Here is a 23,196-nt window from a genome sequence, read left to right on the forward strand (position 1 = left end):
GGATGGCAACCGATGCGCTTCGTTTTCCTCAAGAGCAAACTTCTGGCGACTTCGGAAAACGAATCGTTTCGAGTGCCACCCCGCCGACAGGAAGGCATTTCGGGGAGATTAGTTGCCCGAAGAGGCTATTTGTTGCTGGGCGACTAATCCCTCCATGTAGCCACATGTGCCACCACCCTGAGGGCTTTGGCACACGGGCAGATTCAAGGGGATTTAGTTGCCTGTCAACTGCCTCTTCTGCGGAACCACAATCTCCCCAAACTGCCTTCCCCCTGCTATAATGAGAAAACACCAGCGCCAATGCACTTCAGGTGGCTTCGGAAATTGAATGCTGCATTGGTGCTGGTGTTTTCTCATTATAGCAGGTGGAAGGCAGTTTGGGTAAATTGTCGCCCTGCAGAAGAGGCGATTAGTCACCAGGCGACTAAATCTCCCCGAATCTGCCCGTGTGCTAGCTCCCTTAGTCTACTAAAAAATCATGTAAACATTAAATAAATCAAATTTTTATCATATCTTAGGATCAAGTAGAAGGTACTGTTTTATTATTATTCTTATTATTACAGAGAAAAAAGAAGACATTTAAAAAGATTTGGATCACTTGGAAAAAATGGAGTCTATGGGAGGAGGCCTTTCCATAATTCAGAGCTTTCTGGATAATGGATCCCATACCCATAAATCAGAAAATATAATTAGCTTGAATGTGGCAATGTGATTAGCAGTTTCGACATGCATTACACTGGAGTAAAGCAGCACTGTGACCTTTTTGTCAATTGGCCCCATATGGAAATGTAAAAGAAGTCAAATATTTTTGTGGATTTACAAAAACTATGTTACATCCACGCACATTAAAAAAGTTGTTTGTGCAAAGTAGTGATTGGACCAACCTGAAATCTGCAAGACTCACAGACTTACCTTGGAGTTGGGAGGGTTCTGGCTAAGCAAGTGAACCACAGGTGCAGGTTCCGTGAGTCAAACTTCCCCTCACCTCTGGGGATTTAATTGCATCGAAATCTGTCTTTGTGGATTCATGCAGACCAGCTATGATGTCATCAAAGTGGAACTGCGCCCTGTCATAGGCTGGGTTGCGTTAGGGTAGTCACCCGGCCGGTTTTTTAGCGGCATAGGTTACAAATTTACCAGCAATGTAGTTGCGGGTAAATTTGTAATACCCTTAAGCTTAGCCCTTGGCCCTCCCCCAAATTACCCGACACTTACCTTTTTTTCTTCAAGGATCAATCCATTACCCATCCTCAGGCTGTTGTGTGCAGTGCCCCCACCCCTCTACATCATAACCACACCCCTTTTGTCTCTGCCATGCCCCTTTTAGGTCACTGCCATGCCCTGTTATACAAGACAGTACTTTATTTGCTATAATAGCCACAGAATTACACTGCCTGGAATAAGACAAACTTCTTAAAACTTGCATTTATCAACAATAATCCCAATTTTCCAGTTTGCTGCCCAGTTTGTCAATTTAGTCCCTAGGCACAACTCATAGTGCAATATGAAAACTGCAAAACAACAACCTGCTTTTTGATCTTTGTCCTATATTTTGTAAATGAGGCCCTATGTCTGTTCTATGGTACAGAGCCACTTGGATTTTTTGTTAGCATGGGGTATCGTAACCGAACTAAAGATTAATTTGTGGAAATACTTGAGATCCCAAATAAAGTGCAACTCCAACCAACCAGTCTTGTGAACATATTTGCAATGAAATGCAAACTATGTATCCTGTGATATCCTACTTCTTACCTTGGATGTGAGGTGGCCAATTCCGCTGTCACTGGACACCAGGAAAAAGAGTTTGTCGGGTTTTGTGAGGTGTGCGGCTTCTCCAAATTACTTGGAACCCTCTGAACCCTAAGATATGCTCTGCTGCTAGGGTACTTTGATACTAGGTACACAACTCACATGCCACTCTCAGCTCGTTCTCTAATAGGCTCAAATAGCCTCAAATAAGCTCCTCCTGACTCATTTTTCCAGTCAGTCAGCCTCTGCTCCAGCTGGCACTTTCTGAATAAAAATATCTATATAATATAAGGACCACAAAATCCTTTGTAACAATATAGCCAGATACACAGGATTTCAGGTTATAACACCAATCTTGTGGCTGACAGTTCTATACCAACATCACCATTGCTGATGCTGGAATGTATTTTATGCGTTTGTATTTATCCATATGTACTGCCTTGGGGTTGCTAGAAGTAAATTTATACATACGTGTTTGCATTCATAAGTAGTCAGTTTCCCGTCTAAACAAGGACACCAGTGAAGTTGGGAGAAGCAGGGATCCTGTATTATACAGACATTTCTAGTGAGCACTCAATGATTCATGACTCTGCATTGCTCGTTTATCATCTATGTTCAACATCTTATATCTGTCAAAAAATATCCACTTGATTATTCTTACACAGAAACAAGCCGTGATGGATAGAACTGTTATGCCGAATCGCTTGTTCACAGACACTTATTTTTAATATATAACGTGCAATTAAATGTAGAAAAATATTGTACTGTCTTAAACTGCCTTGTCAGGGTAAGTTACGATAAAAGAATTTGTTTAATAAAATAATGCTGTCCCCATAAAAAGCTGCTTTTTAGATGTATTGTGGGAGACATAATAAAACAGTTCTTTTGCATTAAAGTGATTCATGGAAGGTTTAGCATGATGTCAGACTGATCAGTCTGTAAAGTCATTCTTGTAATGCACTAGCCGGTATTAAATAGGATTAAGAGGCATTAATAGGTGTGTTTCCATCTGCATATGTATCTTCCCAAGACATAGGTATCAAGGGGCTCATAAACTCTTTATATACAAGAATGTTTAAATTGGAAGATTTATAATGGGCACAGATGAGAAAACGTTTTGCCTATAATTCTGTATTAGCCACCATAAGGGATAATGGTACACAGGCTGATTTGGGGCACTTTGTTTAGACATTTTCCTACTTGGTGGCAATATCGATATAGGGCTCAACTCCACGGATTGTGATGTGATGCGTCACGCTTCAACGTAAAGCAGATGACCAGTCGGAGGCACCAAATATAATGGAAGTGATAGAAACATCGCAGGTACAAACTACATGTATCCGACACAACAGGACTGTCAGATGTGAACGTTGCGTCTTCATCTGGCATTCATGTTGTGTGTAGTTTGTAACTGCGATGTTTCTATCACTTCCATTATATTCTGTGCCTCGGACTGGTTGCCTGCATTTCGTCGCAGTGCAACGTATCACGCTATTATTTCTAAAACAGGTGTGTCTGAAAAACATGCAAATTAGGAGGCAGGAATAGGGACACTAAAATGCCTCCCCCAGACCCACATTAACTAACACAGTGTTTAATTCATTTGGTGGTCAATGAACTCTGCATTATGAAGTTCATAAATTTACAGCAATTCAAATAGAGCGGAAGGCAGGTTGCACTAAACCCTTTTACATTTCTTAATCCTTTTGGCAAGTAACATTCTTCCAAACCAGGATATGCCATCTGCTAGCACCTGTGATCACTGTACTGATAATGCCTTAGTATCTTTAGCATTCGAAAAGCCACAGATAGGGAATCATAAATGTGACATGCATTTCTCATTTTTGTTTGAGATGTCTAGAAATGACAGTTTAAGAAGTTCATCCTTCAGCACAAGGAAACAAATGTAATTATATTGGTTGCACCTTTAGATCTTTCATTGTTGGCATGGTTGACCATGTAGCCACAATACACTATTACACATTGTCCTTTCACTAAAGGGCCTATTTATCATGCTGTGTAATGAGTGGAGTGAAGCATTATTGTGATGTTGTCCACTGCAACCAATCAGCAATTAGATTTCAGCAGTTAGAAAAAAAAACAAAGGTCTGATTGGCTGCTATGTGCAACATCACCAGTAATGTTTCACTCCACTTTTTATACAGCATGACAAATAGACCCCATAGAGTCCATTGCAATTACTCATTTAGAAAAGCTTGCCTATAGCCTTTGATAGATACCTTCAATGTCATTTTAATGTAGTATAGGCTATTCACCTCTGAGATTTGCCACATGCTGAGTAATGGGAGGGTACGAAACGTTTAGAGTGGATTGTTGGAAGGTCAGTATGTACCATTTTTTTACTATGTCTATTTAATAAAACTTTTTGACTTTTATATATAGTAGCTTCTGGGACATTGTTTTTTATTAATTAATATACTGTATAGTGCCTTGGAGCTGTGGCAAAGTTCTGGAGCTTCTGTTACCCTGTGTGGACTGGCGGATTGGACTCGCCCCAAAATTAAAAGTATCCCTATTTTTTATCCATTCTTAAGTCTGCTAAATGTTCCCCTTTAAAAATATTAATATTAATGCTTTTGTATGCTACGGAGCTATTTTTAAGCTAAGAAATCCCTTTCCTGTTATCTAATAAGTATAATAAATATATTGGGCACATATACAGTATTATGGCTTTGTAGTATTGCTTGCTATGGCTATAATGATTAAAATACATTATTTTAAATATTCAACATGTATTGTTATTTTGTTTGTTTCAACTTTGAGTTAACTTTTAGTATGATAGAAAGTGATATTCTGCAATTGGTTTTCAATTTTTTTTTCATCTGTGTTTTATTAAGTTTTTAGCTTTTTTATTCAGCAGCTCTCCAGTTTGCAATTTTAGCCATTTGGTTGCCAGGGTCCAAATTACCAGGCCCGGATTTGTGGAAAGGCCATAAAGGCCTGGGCCTAGGGCAGCAGAATTTTAGGAGGGCGACATGCCACCCAACCACACGCACATTGGTTCAGAAGCACTGGGGAATTGCAGAAGATACAATCCATTTTCAAATTTCCCGTGCACCAATACCCAGTACTCTGATCCTGATGCTGAAAATTTGTGCAATTGCACAAAGGTAGGGAAAGGTACAGGGGCGATGAACGGCAGCGGGCCTAGAGGCGTCTGCTATGTAAATCTGGCCCTGCAAATTACCCTAGCACCCATGCAGTGAACCAGGAAGAAACTCAAGGTATAGTGAGAGCTGCTCTGTGGCACAAAGAGGGAGAGAAGCTGTGACTTCTGTCAATTTGTTTAGTGACTGGCAAGCAAAGGGGCTACCAGTAGATAGGGTAAAATATGGCCCAGTGGAAACATTGTGATTCACTGAACACTAAACATCATATCAGCAAAGGCTCAGCAACAATGTGTTGGACCTTTCAAAATAAAGACAGCAAACATATTTATTGTATTCTGTGATTAGGTGCCTTGTTCCGCAGGGAGCAATTATGAATCATCTTAGCAGCTTCCTTTTTCTATAACTGTAACTATGCTGCCCATGTCTACTACAATATGTCCCGAAATGTATACATTCCAGATTTCTTCTTTGAATAAAAGTCTCATACAACATCAGCCTTCTTCCACATCAAGGCCTCTTTCATCAGAATTTGCCTACGTCTCTGTTCATTAACACTAATGAAGTCAAAATCTGCAGGAGAGGGCAAATTAATTAGGACGGAGAGAACTTCTACTCTTACATTCAGGCGCAATAAAAGAACACACTTTCTGCAGTAGCATGCTGTGTCATAAATGCCTCTGTGCTCATTGCTGGAGAAAAACAAACGCATAGCAGAGGGTGCTAATTTACCTTTCTGTATATTTCATTGTCATTATCTGAAATACAAAATCCCACACATAATGTGTAGGTATAATGTATTATAAAATAGGATGGATCTAGTTTGTTTATAGCCCAGATCATTTATAGGTTATTATACCAGACACATCTTTAGTATGTTCACTGAACTTTCTCAATACAAAAAAATATAAAAATAAATTTGATACAATGTATATTTTTATTTGTATGGCGCTCCTTGAGGGCGAAGCACTGTACAGCACAACAATAAATTAGTGCATTATTAAAAATACAATTCACATAAATATAAAATATAATTACAATACAGATTAAGTGTTCAGTGTCAAGGAGACAAAAGGATGGAGGAGTAGAGAAGAACCATTTGTCCTTTGTCTGACCATTAAATATTTCAATGCAGTTTTACCGCATTATATCTGTCTAGTTTGTGTGTGTATTTACAGTGATGCAACTAAAGAGGAAGCAGACTCCACAGTTGTGGGGGGCCCAGACCATGGGGTCTGCTTCCTCTAAAGTTGAAAAGACTTTCTCCAGCCCCAGCTGCTCTTTTACCTGTGTTGAGGAAAGGGGACACAGGTGGCTGGCAGAGTCCGGCTTGGGCAGGAGGGTATTTGCACTAGGCCCTTCTGAACATTTTTTTTTTGGAGGGGCGCACTCTAATTACACCATTGTGTACTCAGGCCCCTAAGCTGCTGGGTCCTTGTGCATGGCCCATGTGCCAGAGCACCCAGTGCTCCTTAGATTGGCACCCCTACATCTTGCCTCCATAGGCCCGGGCCTATGTGTTCATAAATAAGAAAAAACATCAAGTTATGAATCTTATATAGCTGTTCTGGACTGCAACAATGATATGGAATCTAAAACATTATAAAAAGCTTTGCTGGAGTGGTGTTTATATGAACATACTCTTAACAATTCTGGTAGCGTTGATAGTGATAAGCAAAATACTGTTATGTTTTGGTCTTTTCTATGTGAAATTTTGCTAATAATGCATTAGAGTCAACAGGAAAGTAAAATTACATGCAGGTAAAGGAGTTGTTTTAGCTTAATAACATATCCCTATTGTAAGAGAGACTTCTTTCTACTATGCTACAACAGTTTTTCATAGAAGAAAAAAAAAGGCTGCCATGTTGCCGATTTTTTCAAATTATGGTGCCCTTTTAAAGGCAAGGGGAGTGCTCTGCTTTTTCTTACTGAAATCACAAAAAGCAACGAACATAGGTGAAGCAAATAACCACTAGCCACATGAAAGATGTCGCAACCTTTCAATAAAGGATAAATTAGGAATGCTGGGATACACATATTATTAGTATCAACAGTATTTATAAAGTGGCAATATATTCCCGAGCATCGTACACTAAAAGGGTGTATAGCCTAATATAATGCCCCTGTAGTAAAGATTAACAATGTAGGTATAGTTATAGATCTATGTAATCTATAGGCAAACTAGAAAAACAAATTGGCAAAAAGCCAATATTATTTTGGTCTTAAATGCAAAAGAACACATCCTTACTATAGCAGGCATAGGCACACCACAGAATCACAACTGCATACAGTGGTACTCTAGGCAAAGACATTCTCAGCATAAGTGAAAAGAACAATATTCCTGAACCAACATGTTACTGGTGATACTGGGTTCTATGGAAGAAAACTTGCTTTTATATAACAAATTCATACCAGCCAATTACACAATTATGCTGCTTCTCTATATTTTCCCAATTCAAAACAATATATCATTATATAGCGTACTGTCAAAACACTAGCAAGAGCAGTGCATACCCTGTTACACTAGCCTTATCATTACAAAGCTTATAATAATTTAGCAAACTACCTCATAATTAATGAAATATCCCAGCCCCAGGCCTTTTACAGTCATGCTCGCCGTTTCCCTTTAAATGTCAACTATAAACATATCTCCCTGTAAACATATTTTTTCAGAATATAAGCAGGCCATAAAACACTCAGAAAGCCATCTGATGCTGGTCCAAATAATTACAAGAATAATCATGTATCTTGCTGGATATTACTTTCATCAACCCATTATAATCTCTAGGGGTGAATTAATCATAAGCTCAGTAGGAAATGACAGGGGGGAAAATGAATAACACCAGGATATAACAGCATAAAGCACAAACAGAGTAGTTGATTGCCTAACTGATGAACCATACAAAAACAGGCTTATTTATTCTGAAACCATGTGCCCCACAATGATCATATAAACAGAGGATATGCAAATAATTTTTACACTGCAAGGGAAAACGTGCATTCCTGAATTCATTTGGGGTTGGATTTATAATCCATGGCATCACTTTTATTTCTGTGAAACAGTGGTTCACTCAATTTCAAAATGAATATCTGATCCTTTGTAAGGTCCATCACTCAAGAACTAACTTTCATAGCAGAATATGTACAAATCTGTAGTATTGAGCAAATCAGGTAAAAGAATGCTAAAAGGTAAAACCAAAGTATATGAGAAAACATGTTTATTTCAGCATTGGGTAGATGGTGTATAGCAGCATCCAAGCAAAGATTACATCAGGACTTCTCTCCAAACTAAGCACTCCAGCAGCAAACACTAACTAACAGTAGATGTTTTGGTTCAGTGACTAAGACGGCAAAGAATGACCTAAACATACTTGGAAAAACAGCAAAGCTCTTTAGAAGGCAAATCGACATGAAGAAAGTCATTGCAAACAAAGAAAAACATTGCTGCAAACCAATAAAATTAACTCTAAATGCTACAATGTTTTTGCTGAATCACTTAGTATGGGAAATATTGTAAAAATAAATAGCTATTTTCAAAGCTGCAGCATTAGTAACATCAAGTATGCTGAATCACCATCAATTTCAATGTAACAGTTATGTGGTACACTATCCACATACCTACAGCAGAGAGATTCTGGAACGTACACCAAAGTTTTACACTCAATGGACTGCAAGTGTAGTTAGCTTCAGCAAGACTCATCATAGTTGGTAAAATTGCAAAAGAACAAGAACATGTACAGCAGTGAAAATAAGTATTGAGCACATTTTCTCAGTAAATATATTTCTAATGGGACTAGTGACATGAAATCTACACCACGTCAGTAACAACCCAAGTATTCCACACATACAAAGGAATCAAATAAGTCCATCAAATAAGTCCATCAATGAAAGTAATAAAGTGGAATGACACAGAGAATAAGTATTGAAGACATTAAGAAAAGGAGGTGCGAAAAGGCAAGGAAAGTCAAGATACCTGCTGAAATCTGTTAGTATATAGAAAGCAATCCTGCCCCCTATCAGTGCAAATTGATGGCCTATAAAAAAGGTTTCTCATTACCAAGGTATCACACAAGGAGCATCTCATGATGTTTAAAAGCAAAAAGCTCTCTCAAGACATTCACAACCTTATTGTGGCAAAACATACTGATGGCATTGGTTAAAGACATATTTCTAATCTTCTTAATGTTCCAGTAAGCACCATTGGGGTCATAATCCAGAAGTGGAAAGAACATCATTTCACCCTAAACTGGCCATGACCAGGTGGTGTTTTACTCAGTGGAGTTTAAAATTCCACAAAATGTATTCTGCGTTGCTTGTTACAGATTTGTAAGTATGGGCCAGTTTTAGGACAGACTATAAGCAATTTTGTTTAAAAAGGAAAAAAAGAAAATATAGAAGTAGTCTAACTAATGCCAATTTAATGGGCCCCGGCAAACATCAAATTGGTGGGCCCCACTCAGTTGTGAACACTGGAAGCATGCAGGATTGGAATGAAGCAGAAAGTGGGGTGATGTGGATCACAGATGGTGGGTGGGTGACATAGGAGAAGTCACATCAGGAACTAAATGTGTATAGCATTTACACTCACTCTACCCCCACACCCATGCCCAAATTGTGCTTCCTTTTAAGACATTTTCAAGGGTCTATGGTACAACTTCTATAATTTTCAATGATTTGGGGCGGGGGGACGGGGTAAGCAAAACTCATCTGCAAATTAACCACAGGTGACATGGGGAGGGGCTTAAATCTTGATGACTTTCAAAAATTCTATGTGAGTTAACATGTCTGTTGGAAGGTAAAACTAATGCACATCACAGCAAACCCAAGAATCTGTGGTCCCTGGACAAATACCTCTTTTGCCTTTATATTAAGGCAGCCCTTGGCTTAGATCTAGCTTTTAAAACAGTGGTTGTCTGACTAATTAAGCCCCATTTTATTACCAAAATTTGGCCAAGGCACATCTTAATTATAATGAGTTTTGAATACTGTGCTGAAATTACAATGTTGCCATTGTTCCCAGAATATCTAGGACATAAAATACCCTATCATCAGGCCCGGATTTGTGGAGAGGCCACCAAGGCCGAGGGTGGCAGGATTTTAGGGGGCGACATGATTCCCAACCACACCCACATTGGTTCAGAAACACTGGGGATGAGCAGGAGATACAATAGTTTTTTAAAATCCGTGCACCAATCCCCATTGCTCTGGTCCCGATGATGAAAATTTGAGCGAATAAAAGGGAGGAGACAGGGACGACAAACAACAGCGGGCCTAGGGGCGCCCTCTATGTAAATCTGGCCCTGCCTTTCATATTCACACAACACACTAACCTGCCTGTGTGGGAGCAAACTGGAGCACCAGAACAACTGCCATGTAGACACGGAGAGAACATAGAAAGCTCCTGGTCAGGTGGTGCCCTGGCTGGTTTAACCTAAAACTCTAGTATCTCAGATTGTTTTATATCATTTCATGGAAAACACTTCTAACAGAGAGGTCTCAGATAAAAAAAGACAAAAATTGAGATGATGAGTGAATTACAGTGAAGCTGAACAGGTTGTGATAATACCAACAGACTGCAAAAACCAGAACCATGTGGCCGTTAAGAGAGGGAGAAAACTGATTAAAACAAATTTGTGTTAAGAGCTAGTACTTACCCAAATAAATTGCTGCAAAGATCACATAGTAAAAGTGCTTCTATAAAAACCCTGATTTATTGTCCTCTATGAAGAGCTAAATTGTGCTGGATTAAAGCCCTTTAACCATATGAAGCAAAATATTTTGTGAGTAAGAGAGTGGAAGATTTGGCAGCGTGTAATGTATGCATTGTCTGTGTTAGGAATAAAGAAAGGTTCAAGTAAAGGGCAAAACAGAAGTGCATTTGTCCTTCGGCAAGCAGGCAACTTGCATTATGTTGCACTGAAAAGAAAGTTGATGTCCAAACCACAGGAACAATGGGCTGATGGAAGCATGCAGAATAATGAAACAAGCAATACAGTTCAAAGTCATTTTTAAAATTGATTTTCAAATTAGAGCCTTAAATGTTTCCACATAAATCTTGTACCATTATGTTAAGTCTTTAGTGAAAAGGAGCAGGTGCTAGAGTCTGTGCGCTTGTTACTTATAACTGAGATGTGCTTTCAAAAAGCAACATATATATATCGTTCCTTATTAATAATGTTAATTGATTTTTATGCTGCGTTCACCAGGACCATAAGGAGCGGACACTTGTATTAGAGCCAAAGTCCTTAGTCTGAAATTCTGCTACAAGTGGAGCTCTCAAAATTAAAGGGGACCCGTCTGCCAGACATACAGTAAAAAGCTCTATAATAAGAGACATTTTCAAATTAAACATGAAATCCAAATTATTTATTTTATTAAAACATCCATACCTGTTATATACATGTTTATAAGTATATAAGTATCAATCATATTTTACCTTTCCTGCCTCTATGCCTCGGGCATAGTTGGGGCAGGCAGGTAGGTGTTGGAAGGTAAGTTAACTCTATGCGATCCGGATCGTGGTTTTGGGTAGGGGGATGTATTGGGTAGCAGGTGCGGGTCGGGTTATGGTCTGTCTGACTGGACCCATGCAGGACTGAACCTTTTGCTGCAGAGTCCCAGTAGCAGGGCCCTATAAAATTTTCCAGTGCAAAGAACTTATTACATACATCCTTGGCAGTTAGAGTTTTTGCCCTAAAGCACATATAGGATACATGCTTAGCAGGCAAAGCATTATAAGGCTGTTTCTTATTTACATTATCATCACAATAAATGTTTGGCTCTAAAATATTATTATTTTCTTATAAATGTTTAATAAACCACATATGTTAAATAGTGGTTCATCTCAATCAAACAATATATTTTAAACAAAGCTGCTCTTCAAAATTAGAGTATTGAAATAAAGTTATATAAAGGAAATTTATATGATGCTTAACAGACATTATATATCATTACCATCAGTCCCTGCACAGATGGATTTTACAATTTAAAAGTAATTATATGTATTATGTAAGGATGGTCAATTTTGTCAGGAGGCAGTTATACTTCTGGTATGTTTTTATAGAATAGGATAAAAACTAAAATGCAAACTCCTTGTGCAATGGCTCGTATCAAACCTATGACCCTGGCGCTGCAGGGTGGCATTATTAACCATTGTATGGTACCACCATGCGGACTTGTTTTCTAAACCAAAAGTTCTTTACTACCTTGTCCCTTTACCTTAAGTATCTATATCCCCATTGTATACTACACACAAATCTCCAAGAAATTGGATTATGTTATCATCATCATCATTTATTTATTTATATAGCGCCGACAAGATACGCTTTTACTTAGCTATAACAAACAGGGAATAAATGGAGGATACCAAACAAGGGTTACAGAGTACAATAAGATTAGAGGGCCCTACAAATTGGAGTTTACAAAGTAAAGGTTAGGGTACAATTGAAACATTAGGATTTTAGAAACAATTTGTGATTTTTGATACAGCAATGATTGATTGATTAATTAAGGTACATTGAATAAGCTTCTTTAAACAGGTCTTTAAGGAGCGCTTGTTTGGAAAGAAGGAGAAAGTCTGACAGCTCGAGGCAGAGAGTTCCAGAGAAAAGCAGAAGCCTGAGAGAAGTCTTGTAGACGAGAATGGGCAGAAGTGATCAGAGGAGAAGTGAGGCGAAGATCAGAAGCAGAGCGCAGGTTGCGTGAAGGAGTGTATTTGGAGATCAGAGATGGAATAAAAGGAGGGGCTTCATTATTAAGGGCCTTGAAAGTTAGTAATTTAAATTTGATTCTAGAGGAGATTGGGAGCCAGTGAAGGGACATGCATATGGGAGCAGCTGAAGTTTGAGCAGTGAGATAGATGAATGAGTCTAGCGGCCGCATTTAGAACAGATTGGAATTGTGAAAAGTGACTTGTTGGAATACCTGCGAGGAGTAGGTTGCAGTAATCAAGGCGAGTCTGAGTGTCTGAATCAGTGTTTTAGTTGATTCTGAACTGAGATATGGTCATATTCTGGCAATGTTGCGCAGTTGAATGCGACAAGTGTGCAAGTGTTTGAATGTGTGGTGAAAAAAAAAAAGATGCAAGTCCAGGATAACTCCTAGGCAGCGTGCCTGTGTGGTGGAATGAAAGGTGGTGTTGTTTACTGTGAGTGATATCTGAGGGACAGGGGAAGATCTTGGAGGAAATATAATGAGTTCTGTTTTTGAAAGGTTCAGTTTCAGGTGGCGCTGTGACTTTTAGGAGGAGACAGCAGAGAGACAGTCTGTAACTTGGGAAAAGACAGAATTAGAAAGATCGGGAGTAGACAAGTAGAGTTATGTTTTAAACTACCATAAGTAATTGTATTAAAATATTTGTAATAAAGGGACAGCAAAGCTTGAGGAAGTTTATTCCGCATTGTCATTTTGAACTAAGCTCTTCTCTGAATATTCATATGCAATAGAGGTGATACTTTGCATTTGATCACAGTATGCACTAGGTTGATGTATCATCATATTGACTATGTAAGCTAAAATCTGCACAAGCTATAGGTTTTACATACGTATAATTCATTTATGAGTTTGGTATGTACAGTACATTCAGTCTTTGTAATCGGTCAATTTTATTTCCTATTTTTCATCCTGTCATGTCTCTTAAGCTTCACACATGCATTCATTATCTGCAGGACAAGCTCAATATACATTTCTGCAAAAGAAAGGTTATAGAAAGTGAATGCAGAAAGACAGAAATCAGGCAGCAAGTTTATTTTCATACATAATAATGCTCCGATTGCACAATAATCTAGAATTCTTGACAAATGTGAAATGGGTTAACATAACCTGCATCCTCTTATCACTGACAAGGTCACATATTGCTAGATCCATCACATTGTTCTCTCAAAACAAGCCCTCCTGCAAAATGATGTGCTGCCCTGCTTTGGACCAAAGATCAAATCATTGTCAAACAACAATGGCAGTTACATACAATGTTGCACTTTGAAGAAGCCTGGCTTCTACATAATAACAAGGTTTTCTGAGAGGGGAAAAAATAGGGAAAATAAACATCAAACTTGTTATTTTGAATGCAAAACAATTTGCAGGCAAGGATTTTCTCTTCATACCATTATTAGGATAATAAGTCTCTCCATATTAGCTCTGAATATTATTTGCTTGGTGTGTTGCACCTATAAACCCAGCTATAGAGCCTAGAGATGTGGTGTTATTGACCCAGTGCACATTGACGTGCCGACGTGAGAGCCTTCATTTTTTTATTGGCTACTAAAAAAACGGTTGGCATTGTGGAGGCTGATTTGCAGCTATTACACTGCACCTACAAATGTGTTTTTTAAGTGCATGTGTGGTGGATTTTGTGTGTTTCACTGCAAGGAAAATGTGAGTTAACAGACCCCATTCCTTCCAATGAGTCCTGAACATTGTGATAGCACTAAAGAGCTTAATACAGGTCACATTCAGGTCTGGACTAGCAATCTGTGGCTTCTGGCAAATGCTGGGCTGGTGGGAGGCTTTTGGGGCCTCTGTGTACTTGGAATGCCAGGGCCTATTTTGACTCCCAGTCCAGACCTGGTCACATCCGATGATTCATCTCACCTGTGTTGACCAGCGTTGAGATACTTGTCTCAGATATCAGTGTAACAGGTGTAACAGACGGTCAAATTTCCATTTTTTAAAGGCTCTCTGCACTAGAGATGCTGCCCCAGGAATGCCTCCAGGTGCAAACGTTTGATCCACATGATACAAATAAAAGCCTCATTGTGCAGTTTAAATATATGATTTAATGCCTCTTCTGGACCAGCCAGCCCAATGGGTCTTTACCCACCGGAGCGAATATTAAATTTACAAGGATCCCGTTCTCAGCCTCAAAACTATAGGCCAGTTAGTCTGACGTCAGTGGTAGGAAAGCTTTTCGAAGGGTTAATAAAGGATAAGATACTGGACTTCATAGCAAATCATAATACTATGAGTTTGTGCCAGCATGGTTTTATGTGTAATAGATCTTGCCAGACTAACTTAATTTCTTTTTATGAGAATCTAAGTAGAGACCTCGATTCTGGGATGGCAGTGGATGTGATTTACTTAGACTTTGCTAAAGCATTTGATACAGTGCCACACAAAAGGTTACTGGTTAAATTAAGGAATGGGTGCCTTGAACATAGTATTTGTACCTGGATAGAGAACTGGCTAAAAGATAGGCCTCATCTGGAGTATGCAGTTCAGTTTTGGACTCCAGTCCTTAAAAGGGATATAAATGAGCTGGAGAGAATGCAGAGACGTGCAACGAAATTGGTTAGAGGGACGGAAGACTTAAATTATGAGGGTAGACTGTCAGGGTTGGGGTTGTTTTCTCTGGAAAAAAGGTGCTTGCGAGGGGACATGATTACACTTTACAAGTACATTAGAGGACATTATAGACAAATAGCAGGGGACCTTTTTACCCATAAAGAGGATCACCGTACCAGAGGCCACCCCTTTAGACTAGAAGAAAAGAACTTTCATTTGAAGCAACGTAGGGGGTTCTTCACAGTGAGGACAGTGAGGTTGTGGAATGCACTGCCGGGTGATGTTGTGATGGCTGATTCAGTTAATGCCTTTAAGAATGGCTTGGATACAGGTATTTCAGAAGTCTCAAAAACTGGCCCGGGGAACCTCTACAGCCTGGTCCCCCCATACACCATTGTGGGGCAATACTTACCTACCTCATTTTTACTCACTCCCAAACATCGCCAGATGGGCACAGCTGGGGATAAAAACGCTTGGTGATATAATCTCTGGGGGTGAATGTAGAATTTATGCTACAATACAACAGGAAGCCCACCCTCGCCCAGATATGCTGTTTAGTTATTTGCAATTAAGACATGCTTTCAGTGTACAATTTCCAGTTAGACCTGTAAATTTAGAGATAACAACCCTAGAGTCCTATTTACACAGAGTGGACCTTACAAAACCCCTGTCCTGGTTATATACTATACTATCTACTGCTGGTCCCTCCCCCCTTGAGAGAATTAAGGGCAAATGGCAATGTGATATTCCTGACTTGGATGAAGAAAAGTGGAAAGACGCTCTCAAGTTAGTCACAGAGCTATCCATCTCTATGAGGGACAGGTTTATACAAATAAAATTCTTGAATAGAGTCTATTTAACTCCCTACCGACTGGCTAAAATGTATGGGAATGTATCAGACCTATGTCCCAAGTGCAGAGTGGAACCTGGTACCATGTTTCATATATTCTGGACCTGTCCGGTAATCCGGAGATTTTGGAGTGTTGTACTTCAATTCTTGAATGAAAAACTCGCATTGCCAAGTATTCGTTCACCAGAAACTTGTTTATTGGGGATAACGGGGGACCTGCAGCTACGTTCCTATTCTAGAATCTGTTACCTACAGCTCTTATATTTTGCCAAGAAAGCCATATTAATGCATTGGAAGTCACTTAACCCTCCTACACTACAATATTGGCAAAAGCTGATAAATGATTCTCTCTCAAATCAGAAACTGACCTATCTGTCAAGGGGCTGCCCCGAAAAATTTGATGCTGTATGGGGTACCTGGTTGAAAGTGCAAACTGATTAACTGCATGTATTCCATTATGCTGGATATGACACCCTGTACCTTACCTCCCCTCCCCCTTCCCTCACAACTGTCTCCCTTCTACTATCTTTTTATTTATTTTTTTTTATTTTTATTTTTTTTTTCCTTTTAATATTTGTCTTGTGTATGTTGAATGTTGAAAAATTTTAAATAAAAACTTATAAAAAAAAGAATGGCTTGGATGATTTTTTGGACAGACATAATATCAAAGGCTATTGTGATACTAAGCTCTATAGTTAGTATAGGTATGGGTAGATAGAATTTGATTAAAAGTAGGGAGGGGTGTATGTATGGATGCTGAGTTTTCATTTGGAGGGGTTGAACTTGATGGACTTTTTTCAACCGAATTTAAATATGTAACTATGTAACTATTAAAATTCTGGCCACAGACTACTTCCCATTCTTTCGCAAACTACAAATAGCAAAGCCTGAGTGATCAAGGTGTATTAAAGCAGACAAGCAGCAGGTAAAACATGATACCCAACAGCCATCATAGACAGCCTCAACAATAACAACACCAGTGACCATCCAGTAAAATGACAACGAAAGAAAACAAAAAAAAAGACAAAGCATTGAAAATGGTTTGCACACAGCAATACATTTACTATACTGAAACTCTACAACTGAGACATACTAGCACATACTTTAGAAATGTCAAGCATGCACCCCAGGCAGTTTTGGCTGGGCATATCGCTAACTGATTTCCTCTGTTGCCCAGCTCCTATCTGCCCTCACATCGCCTGCAGGGTTGAATTGGGTGGTTGGGGAGGCAAATTTTTTTTATTTTAGCCCAGTGTTTTTTCTGGGAAGCCAAGATGTATATTGGGACATCCCAAGGTAGACCACTCTCTCCACTAATATTCAATCTTCATTTTAAACCTTTACACAGAATTAAAAAAAAAAGCCAGAAACAGAGTAAAGATAGAAAACATATTAATGTAATCAACAAAAAGTTCTCATAATTATGGACTGAAAATAATTAATTTTAATCTCTCATTAAAGGCCCTAACCCAGCATTTGTTTATGAATTTACAAACACAAGCTAAGCTTGCAAAAATTGCATCTAATGGGGCAAATTCACGAAAGGGCGAATTGTCGACACTTTGCGCCTCTTCGCCAGACGATTACCACTACGCTGATTCACTAAAATTCAAAGTTGTGTCCTGGGCATGGATTGCTGGCGGCTTCGATCAATTCTGCCTGTTGAAACTTCCTTAGTCCTCTTACGCTTAGGTAAATTTGAATAGGGTGGTTACATTAAAGTCGTATGTACGTCTTTATTAGAGATGTTGGTGCAAGAAACCTTAATAAAGACAAAAGAGATTCTCTAATGCCCTACACATGAACCCACAGGATATGATGTAACTGACATAAGATTGAGGAAGATGTAGCTTCATTTTAGCAGTTCGTCTGGTCTGAGGTGGTGAGGGGGAAACTCTGATAAAGAGGTAATGTTCAGTAAAGTTTGGTAGATCGAAAAGTCATTCCCTAGCGAACTGTCGCCTACGCCTGTTAGTAAATTAGCAGTCGTTCCCTAGTTAACTTTTGCCTACACCTGTTAGTAAATTGGCAATGTCCCTGCATTAGCCACTTTGTCACAATGGAGAATTCTTCTCCATTGTTTTTGGTTTTGAATTGCTCCCCATGATCGCTAGGCCACCCACACCGAGAGGGAGTTCATGGTGCGAGCGGCCATGTTGGGGCACATAATGAGTGAATGCAGTAACTTGTTCATTATGAGCATGTGAGTGACGTCAGAAGTGCATAATGTGCATGCCCTATGACCAACATGGCCACTAACACCAGTAGCTCCCTCCCAGGGCAAGTGTCCTAGTACTTGTTAAAGACCGATTATAAATTGTCTTAGAATACTATCAGTTCAAGGTATTGAAGATTTTTTTTGTCGATAACTTGATCAATTTAAGTATTCTATTTTTTCCCCCCAACTGCATTCATTTGAATTTTTTACATTCTGATTTTTTCATAAATAATCAAATATTTGAGGTAGAAAAAAAACCTCACAAACTCGACCTTTGATAAATAACCCCCTAAATGTAATATATAGGTCACTGCTAACAGCAGGATTATCCCTTGAATAAAAGCACATCTTTAAGAAAAAAAAATGCATAACCAATGTAAACCGTGTAAATTTGGAATACTGCTGAAACATGATATTGCACTAGTGACATCTGTTGGTTGTGAACTGAAAGTGAACATACTTACTATGTAAATTTCAATATGAGAATCAGCATAATTGGAAGGTATAGAGATATATATTGTACAGCCACAAAAGCATAGGCAGCATTCAATACTCCCTAGGTTTCATCTTTTAAAATATTACAATTTAAATTATAAAGCACCCTTTACGATAGCAGACTGTATACACACACAGTAGGGCTGTCATTTGCAGCCACACAAAAAAAAAAAAACACCACAAGATTTATAGTAGTTATCCTATATAAGCACCAAAAACTCATAGGTAATCACCAAAATGATCTGCTACGCCTGCAGAAATAATGCCAGTTTACACCAGATGAATTTGTCATATTGCATTTAAGAACATATACAGTACCACCCAACTGTCCTGATTTTTAGTGGGAAAGTCCAGATTTTGACAGCTCAGCCAGCAGTCCCAGATTTTTGAAATGTCCCCCATTTCTCTGTGATCTACTGCCCCGAATGCCAGAAAATGATACAAAGTTTTTCAAACTTAAAGGGGTTTTTAACCTTTTAGTTAAACTTTAGTATGAAGTAGGAAGTGATATTCTGACACAATTTGCAATTGGTTTTCATTTGAGGTTTTTGAGTTATTTAGCTTTCTATTCAGCAGCTCACCATTTTGTAATTTCAGCAGTCTGTCTGCTATGGTCCTAATTACCCTAGAAACCATGTTTTGATTTGAATAAGGGACTGGAATATGAATAGGTGAGGGCCTAAACAGAAAGATGAGTAATAAACAGTTGCAATAACGATAAAGTTGTAGCCTTACAGACCATTTGTTTTTTATATAGGGACAGTGACACCCTATTTGAAAGCTGGAGAGAGTCAGAATTAACATCTGCACCAAGCGACTGGGAGATCCCAGGTCAGTCAGCAGAGAGGTCTCAAGTGGGAATCAAAGGCCCTGGGCAGGATGCACACTACTCCACAGGAGAGATCTCAACGAGCAAAATGGAGACCCCCAGTGATATATGCTCAAAAACAATGAGCTCATCTATTAAACCACATGGTTAATAACAGATCTCGACTCCCATGCACTCATCGGGATCTTGCCAGACTCCCAACAAGCATATCCGAAACAGAGATCTTATCTAATCAACTAGTAGCGCACATTCTGCCCCTGGCTATAATAAATGAAGGCCCCATGAGAACTTCCAAAAGTCATAAACATATTAGGGACAAATACAAGTATTAAGTCATTGACTAATTGGGTTCAATAGTTTCTCTTGTACAAAGCTTCGTTATACGGGATTATAGGTTATAAAGCTGTTGTATACTATGATACAAAGTTTGTTATACACATTTATAGATTATATAGCTGTCTTGTATACTATATTGGGTTCAACAATCCATATTGGGTTCAACAGTAGACCTTATCATGTTGTCCAGTTTGTCTTGTGGAAGGGCAATAATTTGTCTCTTTGTGTTGAACAGAAAAAATCTCTTGTGATGGAATCAGCGGAGACTTTTGCAAATTTAGAATCCACACATGACCCTACAGTTCTTTCATCACAAATTTGATATGTACTTTGTAAATCTTCTAGGCTCTGAGATTTCACAAGAATGTCGTCCAAATAAGCAAATATTTGAATTCTCTGGAGTCTGATGTATGCGATCTAGGGAGCCAAAATGCTTTTTAGCTATAGGAATGTGTAAACCAGCATCTGTTATGTCTAGCTTTACCATCTAATCTCCCTGCTGGATCACCTGGGCAATATTTCTTACTGACTCCATCCTGAATGAATCCATCTTCAGGTACTTGTGGAGTTTGTCAAGATCCAAAATTGGTCTGCATTCCCCTGTAGGTTTTTTTTGAGAAGGAATAGAATAGAGTAGACGTCTTGAAATCTTTCTTCTTTCCTTTTTTTTCTAGTAACTCTTCCAAAATTAGTTTGAGCTTTATCCTTGTAGTTGTATTGACAGGGGACTTTGATCTGATGAAGACATTTCTTTCTAACAAGTTCTTGAATTCCAAGAGATATCCTTTTGAAATAATGTTCTTCATCCAAATGTCTGAAATAGTTTTGGCCCATGCCTCCTGAAATAAGCACAGTCTTCCTCCTACCTTCGGAGGCAGGACCAACACACCTTCATGCCTGCTTTTTAGGGTTGCAAAAGGAAGACCCTTTCCAGGAAAACTGAGAATAGTTTCTTCTTATATTGTCTAGCATCACTGAAAGACTGCTTGTCTTGGAAAGATTTGAAAGGCTTTTTCCTCTTTTCTCTTGGGGTAAAAAAAAAAGAACGCTTGCCAGCTGATGATTTTGTCTAGCTTAGCACCGAAAAGTAATTCACCTTGAAAAGGAAGTTTGCAGAGGTTATGTTTGGATGGATTGTCTGCCTGCTAATGTTTGAGCCAGAGAGATTGTCCAGCTGCCACAGCTAATCCCATGATTTTTGCCAACCAATTAATTGCATAAAGACACCTCAGCAATGTATTCTGTTGCCATTTTGATCACTTGTAAATCTTCCAGCATCACTTCTCTGCTTGTTTTGTTGACCAGACTATGTTCTAAGTCGGGGCTGTCCAACTGGCGACCCCCCCTTCTGTGGACTTCCATTATCGGCCCTCCTCCACATAGGCCAGTAAAATTTTGGCCCTCGGTACCATAGAAGTTGGACAGCACTGTTCTAAGTTACTCAGCCATAGCTTCATAGCTCTGGCCGCTGATGTAATAGCAACTGCTGGTTTACAGATGGCTCCAGCCACTGCATAAGCCTTTTTTAAAGTGCTATCTTGCCTTCTCTCCATCACATCTTTAAGAGAAATCCCTTCATCTACAGGTAAAGATCAAACAGATACATTTTATTCATCTTTTTGGTGAAGAATTTTTGATCTGGTTGCCCCCATTCAGCTTTGATCTCCTCTTTAACCGCAGGATGGATCTGAAAAAACATTTTTTTCTGGTCTTTTTGCATTTGAATATAACATCCTGTTGGAAGGGCCAGCTTCATCTGTGTCAAAAATAAGTACTTTTCTGAGTGCAGCAATCAATGGCTCCACTTTATCCAGATCAAATCACTGTCTTTGTCAGATACTTAAATAACTTCCTCATCACTGTCAAAATCAGATCTCACCTCTCCAGACTCTTCAAAATCACACTGTACTACAGGCACTTTAGTGCCTTTTTTAGTTAAACTGAGTGATGCATCCTTCATGGCACTCTTAGTGCCTTTTGAAAGAGCAGAGGCCATAGATTCAGCAACAGAAGTTTGCATCCAGTTCATTAAGTGGACAATTTGTTCACATGAGCTTGGACCGGCAATTGAATTTAAGCATCCTGACATAGATTTTTAATGTCAACAGCATAATTATTGTATGTTTGGCATTCTCTGCTAGTAGGGTTGCCACCTTTTTAAAATTTAACTTTTTTCCCTATTAATAACATTGGGATCAGCCATAATTTTTACCGGCCAGGTGGCAACCCTATCTGCTAGCTGCTTTTCTCCTGTGTTCCTCATGGCTGTCCCTGGAATCACTGCAACAAATACATATCCATAAGCCTCCAAGTAAATAATAAATGAGTCAAATCTGAAAGAGACTCCCCCCTTGTGAGAGGAACGTGACCACCTGGAAATCATAGCTCAAAAGTAAAAACAGCACAATAACAAATAGCTACATGTAACTCAGACCTCAGTGCAGGCATACTTACTGCAGGCTAGACAGCACAACGCTAAAGCAGACACCAACGGATTAGCCCATTGCACCTCTTAAATCTCCTTCCAGACAAGTGAAATTAGGGATGCATTCCACCTTGGAACACATGTGCACTTCTGGTCGAATCTGCCTGCCCAACCAGGGACTTGCAGTGCACCAGCGATTCCCACAATGACAATGCCCTTGGTCACATAGGGCCCCTGGGGAATGATTTGCCATCAGCTTTACTCCAAGGTATCAGCAGAAGGCTGTAGGAATTAACCCACAAAGTTTCCTCACACACACACACTTCCTCATCCTGACAGGAACAGGATTTGCTTAAAGGGGTGGTTCACCTTCATAATAAAATGTATATATGGCTTTCAGTACCAAAAATATAGTGTTTAGGAGATATTCATATTGCTAATAATAATAAGCATATCTGAAGTTTGCCAATACCATTTCTCAGTCTTCCTCAGGGCGGCTTATGTCACACTCAGGTTGGGCACAACTGGGTACATTTTTTGTGAAGGTGAACCACTCTTGTATGTGCGATAAGTTATAGACACATTTAGTCAGCTTTAGGAAAATTTTGAAGAGGAGCAATGAATGGAGAATCTGAGATCCATAATCACACACGCATATACCATATATATTATATATAGATTGCAGTATGTGACAAAAACAATGGAATTTTTTAAAGAGTTATGTGACGTGTAAAGAAAGAATTTAGACTTACTGTAAATCCCTTTAGCTCCTCCGTCCCAAAGAAAGCACTAACCATAGAGAGAGAGATCCCCACCCTTCAAGTAGGAAGTTGTCACCCACAAATTTGCCCCTCCCTATAAAGGCAGTCCCCCCCCCCCCCAACCACC

This window comes from Xenopus laevis, chromosome 8L (genome assembly GCF_017654675.1).
Source record: "Xenopus laevis strain J_2021 chromosome 8L, Xenopus_laevis_v10.1, whole genome shotgun sequence".
In the NCBI taxonomy this organism is placed as follows: Eukaryota; Metazoa; Chordata; class Amphibia; order Anura; family Pipidae; genus Xenopus; species Xenopus laevis.